Raw genomic sequence first — 7,367 nt, 5'->3', positions numbered from 1 at the left:
GAGCTATTTACGGTTAAACCGAAGCATAGACTCTTCAAACCCATAACCATGGAACTTAAAATAAGTAAGCAAGATAATTATAAGTTAGCATGGTTAGTAAGCAATAATAAAGTTAGATGGTTAGATGCGGAAAGTATATAACAAAGACCACGAAAGTCTTGCATGTAGTCTTGCCTTACGAGGCCTGAAACATTAACTGACCGGGGCTGGAAAAGTAACTACCAAAGGTAACAAGGGTTGTATTATATATGTGTTGTGCCATAAGATTCAAGTATTAATTAGAGTTAGTAAGTTAGTTAAATGTAAAAACTACATAAGTTTGACTTTGAAAGTCAAACCCGACATAAAGATGAATATAAACTTCAATGATTCTTGAATTTGAGAAAGGAAAGAGTTTGTGAGCAAGGATTTATGTTAGAGATGGCCTTGTATTTAAAGGAAGAGTTAAATTTGGTTAAACAAGTGATTTAAGGGTTAAAACTCGGATTCGTTGGACAATAAAACCAACAAGGAGACATAAGGGAACATAAGGTACATTTTGGTCTAGTGATACTTTACAAAGTTTCAAAAATGACAATTTGGCCTCCGAAGTTCATTTTAAGTTATTTTAACGCGTTTTAAGGTCCGTAAAGGATGTTTTTCAAGACCCAACAAGTGTAAAACAATATTGTAACATAAAAACCATAATTTTGATTATATCATAAGTTTCGGTTTACAAAACGGGTCGGTTTACATGATAAATAGATCATAAACGAATAAAAACGAGTACAAACGGGGCCCGATTTAACGAATGTCACATACGGAACATGGGCAAGATCAATATAGGGTGGTGCCAGAACTCATCTGGCTTTTTCTCAACTTGTGGCTCAATAACTGGTGTTTTACCTTGTGACTTACCTGGAGCCTCTATCTCAATCTCTTCATCTACCACCTCCTCTTCGTCAACTCCAACCCTTTCTTTAACAACCTCGTAACCCAAAACCCTTCCGCTACGAGTAGTAATTGCTTTCGATCGAGCGGTCGGATTCGGCTGAGTAGTACCAGAAAACTGTCCATGAGGTCTTTCATCGAGACAGTTAGCAATATCACCCACGGACCTTTGGAGGTCAAGCAACGAAGATTGTTGATTTTTGAAGAGTAAATCGTGTTCGACAAACTTTTTCTATGTAACTTGATCTCTCTCCAAGATTTGCTTCATCATGTCCTCTAGACGTCCCGATCCACCATTTGAATCTTGCACATTATTTTGAACATTAGAACCATTGGTATTATTATTATTATTGAAATACTGACATTGTCCTTGATTATAAGAATTTTGGAAGCCCGGTGGTGCACCCGCCAGACGCCAATTGGAGTTGTTCTGATTTTGGTTCTTGTAGGTGTTCCAATTCTGATTATTGTTGTTGTTGTAATTGTTGGGAAACCTATTTTGACCAGCAACAAAGTCGACCTCCTGATTCATCAATGGGCACTCCAAAGTGCCATGTCCTCCCCTATATAACTCACACTTGTCCACCTTCGTCTTAAGCTCCTTCACCTCTTTTGTTAATGATTCCAAAGCAGCAGCCACACTTGTATCCAGGTTACCTGGTGTACACCTCGAGAAGATGAGGATGTACTGCTGATGGGAGTGGAATTCCCGAGAGGTGGCTCTTTGGCATAATCTGATTGAGCAAAGCTTTCAAACATCTCGTTGCATTCGGTGACATTCTTCCTTGGCATTAGATTTCCTCCCGCGGCCGTGTCGAAACGAACTTGGGTTTCGTAGTTTAACCCATTGTAAAATATTTTCACTAGAGCCCATGGTGTGAGACCATTCTGGAGCAACGAGCTAGCATATCCTGGAAACCCTCCCAAGCATGACAATATTGTTCATCCGACTTCATGTGAAATGAGTGAATTTGATCACGAAGAATAGCCGCTTTAGCAGGTGAGAAGTATTTCTTGATAAAAGCTGAACGCAGTGCTTCCTAAGTAGTGAACGTGCCAGGTGGCTAAGTGCCAAGCCAAAGAGTCGCTTTTCCTGCAACTGAAAGAGGAAAAAGATGTAAGAAAATAGCATCTTCGGTAGCACCTTGTAATTAAAAGTTTTCAAAATGCGGTATATTAGGTTAATGTGAGCCGGTGCATCCTCATCGTCACGCCCATGAAACTGATTAGTTTGAACGATGTTGTTTATGACGTATGACGGAATCTGCCATGAGTTGGGATTGTTGATCTCGGGACAGACGATGCATGATTGGTTTCCGGTTAAGCCATCGAAGGCTTGAGCAGCAATTGGTCTATTGTCGGCCATTTGGACGTCTAGTTGATTTCTCAGACTTTCTGGAGGTGAACTATTTGGTGATGACTTTGGTGTCGAATCAACTTCTAACGGTTGTTTCTCTGCTGACGAACTAGCCTTGGTCTTAAATGGAGAAAATTCCAGATTATCCAGTGGTGGTCCTTGCGAACGAATATGTGGCATATACTTGAAAAACGCAACAGACCAAGTAAGTAGACTAAAAATAAAAACTATAACAAAAATAAACTTTGATTAGACTCCTACGACTCAAGATAAAACAAATAGCACGTATGTAGAAAATAAGTCCAATTAAAGCTAATTACGCAATCTCCAAGAGTCCCCGGCAACGGCGCCAAAAAACTTGATGTGTTAAAACTTATAAGTAGTCAAATATATATTAACTAAAATTACGCTAAACTAGACACTAAGTAATACTCTAGACTCTTAAACTTAACTTAAACTAATAACCGGCAAGTGTACCGGTCGACTCTAGTACAACTAAGTAAGTCCGGATATCGAACCCACAAGACTCTATAAATTACGTATACTTGCTAATTAGACTCGACTTACTGACACGACTATTTAATAATATTATTTAAGTGGGAGTTTTAAACTATTTAATTAAAACCTAACTAATGATTAACTAATTATTACTTAAATAAACCTAATTATTAAACTAATACTTAATTAATTAAAACAAACCATAATTAATATAATAATAAAACATAATCATTACTTTAAAACTAATTAATTTAATATAAAAACCTTAACCCTAATTGATTAAACAAATAAACTAATGAAAAATCTTAGATTAATTCAGATGATAAAAGCAACTACCTAGGCTAGAATCCCCTAAGTTACGACACTCAATTAACTATGAAACTTAAGTTATGGAACTGGGATCGTAAGATAAACCCTCTACAGAAAACCCGAACAGGACCCTTGAACCTCCAAGAAGACACCTGTGAGTTTCTAACAAGTTTTAAGACGAACCAGTTTTAAAAATCAAACTTCCTCACGGTTATTTAATTGTTTATGTCTAAGTATCTTTATAACGAAATCCTACATTACGGCGCGGAAATCAAATATAGTTAAGTAGACTCAATTGACTTAACAGATTAAGCTGACAATCAAATCTAGACGGACTCCTTACGAAGAACTAAATCTAGAAATCCTGACCAACAAAGATCTATCAATAACCTATCACCTTACAGCTTTTAGGCTATCAGCTCACTTTTATCTATTTATAAGTTTTATCGTTTCTATGATCTTAATCGATATCAACCATAAACTAGTCAAGAACACACAGTAAATGACCTAACAAAACCCTATCCTATGAAACAATCAACAAGGGCAATGTGAAACAATAAATTCAAGTAAATAGAACCAAGCAGTCATACGTATCAATTAACTCAAACTCAACAGTTTACTTAAAACATAAAATCCATAACAAAACAAATCCCAATCAAAATCAAACCGAACAAAGGTTCATCACGACCTAGGTAGTATATTAAGTTTAGCCTAGCATCATGTAATCTAAATCAAACAAAACAAATAAAACTGAAAACATGGTGAAAATATAAAGAACGGGAAGTCAGAGATGATAAAACCCGTAATCTTCAATCGCGAACGTTCAACTCTTCACCGGTTGTTCTTGTGCCTTCAAAATCACCACAAGACTCGAAAATATGCTTCAAGGAACTCCAAATTCATCTGGTGGCAGCTGGTTATGTTTAGGTTAAAGTTAGGGATGTTTAAATACTGAAAACAGGGTCCAACAGTTAACAAAATCGAAATAAAAAATCCCATCAGGTATCGCTAGGCGCCGCGCGACCTGAAAGGCTTCTAAGGACGCGCGGCGCGGCATGTCAAAATAGGGGGCCGGTCAGACCGGCCCGGTCTGACCGGTTCTCTGTCTGGTTCCTTCCTAACGCGTTCCGGATCTCCGTTTTGGCTTTTTTTTACTCGTTTTTCGCCCTTTTCGATCACGATCAACTTTCATTGCCTACAAAACATAAAAGTGTTAGTAGTATACAAATCTCAACTAAAAATGAACATAAACTATTAAAATATTAAATAAAATATACAAAGGAAATATAAATTTTTAGCATTATATCATATATACTAGTTTTTATCCCCCATATTACGGGGGTTGTTTTATATTGTTTGTTTTAATATTTATTTATTTTTTGAATTTATATTTTTTTATTGTATCAAAGTTAATAATATACTTATGGTTTGATGATAAATTGTTTCACATGAGATGTTATAACCCGATTTAAAATCTATATGCTTTTGATGAGACCCAAGACCCGTTTATTTTTTTTACTATAAAATTGGTTTTTTTTTAATTATAAATAATATTTATGAAAGTTAATAATATACCTATGGTTTGATGAGATCCAAGACCCGTTTATTTTTTTTACTATAAAATTGGTTTTTTTAATTTAAATAATATATATCTTTTTTAAAATAAATAAGATATTAATTTTTAGTATATCCTATTTTATAGGATTTTTACATCATTAATTTGGTGAGAATAATTTTTTATTTAATGAAATTTTATAAACCGTTTAAGGAATATCTAAGTTTGGTAAGATCCAAACCCATGAATTCGGGTCAAATGAATGAGAAGCCTTCATTTAAAAATCAAACAAATCTGGTGACTCCAAAAAATGGGGGAGCGACCACATCGTAACATATAGGATTTTTGAATCTTCGTTTATATATATATATATATATATATATATATATATATATATATATATATATATATATATTTGACAATATGAAAAAGGGTAATGGAACACACAAAATGAGTGCAAATATAACATCCTATAACAAAGAACTTGTACGATGATTCTACTTGTCCCTATAGATATAGTGCTTCAATGTAGACTAGACGAGTCGTAGAGTGGTGGGTGGTACATAACTTCCATGATCATTTTGATGTCAATTATTATTATTAAACGATAATGGAGGTGACGTGTGTATCATCAAAGACTAGTTATTTATTGTTGTATGAATTAATTTTGATAGTATATAATTCACTTTCATTGAATAATAAATATATTTCTTTCATCATTTTGATGATCTAATAATTACAATTTCTTTTATAACTAATTCATCGTTTTTCTTTTATAACAAAGTAGATTATGTCGATAGTTCAACGTAAAGATAAAATAAACAATTTTTTCAAAAAAAGTGTTGAAATATATAGGAATCCTATATGAACAAGGGCTAAAGTAGGTGAATCAAATTAAAAGCTTAAACATAAAAGAAGATAAATCTATAAGTTTACATTGAAGGGTTAATTTATTGTTAAGGCTAATTCTTAGAGTTAGAGACCTTTATTATTTCTATGAGTATTATTAAGAATTTGAGTCATAAATAAATTAGTTAAATTAGTTGTAGGTTTTACAAAGGCACATACACTATCGTAGATTTCACATATTATCTTTCGTCTATATTCCCTGCACGAGCCGTATATAATCTAAAAAAAACTGTTTTGTGTGTCCACTAGGTACACTTGTTAGTCATACGTGACCCATACAACCCATACATCTTCATATGCGCTGTATAAGTCTATACAATCACCAATTTAGGGGTGTCCAAAATACCCGAACCCAATTAATCCGGCCCGATCCAAACCCAAATAAGCTAATTAAAGGTCGCGTTAAATAGGGTCAAAAAGTATTAATCGGGATTTTCGAATTAACCCAAAAAACCCCAATTGTTAATAAGGTCGGGTTTCAGGTTTATTTTTGGATAAAGATCGGGTTTCGGGTTAGCCCGAATAATCCGATTAGCGGTGATAGTTAACTTTAAATACAATATTGATGCATAGTCCATATATGTTGTGTTTATTTAGTTAAACAAACGAATATGAACACAAACACTTGTTCGATTAAGTTTTTCTGTTCGTTTAAAGTTAAATGAACAAACACAGACATGCCCTTGTTCATGTTCATTCGGTTCATTTATATGACTATATATAATTATAGGTATATTGGTTTTTATTAATCCAACTATTATCTTTTAGTCCTTGTCGGTCCTAACTAACGAATTGGCTGCTGACGGTCTCACCTTTTAACGCAAATGTTCCCAACAGTCCACGACTAACAGAATCCTAACGTCGTTACTTGCAGGTCGCCGGTAAAACATATTTGGCCCGAAAAGTCGCACTTTTGTTGGAAAATTCAACCTAAACACCGCCACCACCATCAACCAACCACCACCACTTGAGCAACACCAACCGATTTCGACGTTGGTTCTAGAATTTCAACGACCTCAATAATTGAGGTTTTTACTAGAGAAATGTTTCTAAAGGTCTGATCCAATATTACAAAGATGTTTGAGACGAAAATGTTAAGTTTTTCGAAAAAATGTGAGCTTTCCGGCCAAAAATATTTTTTCGGCGACCTGTGACTAATGACGTTAGGATTCTGTTAGTCAAACCGCTGGTAACAAATATGTTAAATTATTGGACCGTCAGCAACCAATTCATGAGTTGGGACCATTAACGACCAAATGATGATAATTGGGATTAATAAAAAACAATATACCAAAAAGTATAAGATAATTACTTGTGACATAAACTGAAAATTGAAGGAAATGAAAAATATTGCAACCCACAAGTAGGGCTGAGCACGGTTTGATTCGGTTTGGTTATTAGGCAAAACCGAAACCAAAACCGAAGTAATCGATTATGTGAATATACAAACCGTTCGGTTTTCAGTTTTCCGGTTATTTTTAGTTTCGGTTGTATAAGAACGTATTAGAGTACTACATATATATTGAATTCGAAAAAACAAAAATAGAAACGTGTTAAGTGGAATTATATGAATGCAAAGTTGCTAAATAAAGTTTAAAATTCAACAAAGTTATTAATTATAAAACATTATAAGTTTAGTCCTAATCTTCATTTATCATCTTATTTATCTTCAAAGCTTAGTGCATTCCTCATCATCTTGATAATCTTTATTAACATCAATCGGTTCAGTTCGGTTATTTTCGATTTTTAAAATGAATAACCGAATCGAAACCGAAAATTCGGTTTTCAAAAAAACAAAAAATTAACCGT

The sequence above is a fragment of the Bidens hawaiensis genome, unplaced genomic scaffold, assembly GCF_021521415.1.
Source record: "Bidens hawaiensis isolate Kalapana, Puna unplaced genomic scaffold, B.hawaiensis_p1.1 tig00038041_1, whole genome shotgun sequence".
Lineage (NCBI taxonomy): Eukaryota > Viridiplantae > Streptophyta > Magnoliopsida > Asterales > Asteraceae > Bidens > Bidens hawaiensis.
The sequence above is the reverse complement of the archived record's forward strand: the minus strand, read 5'-3'. Positions refer to the sequence as shown.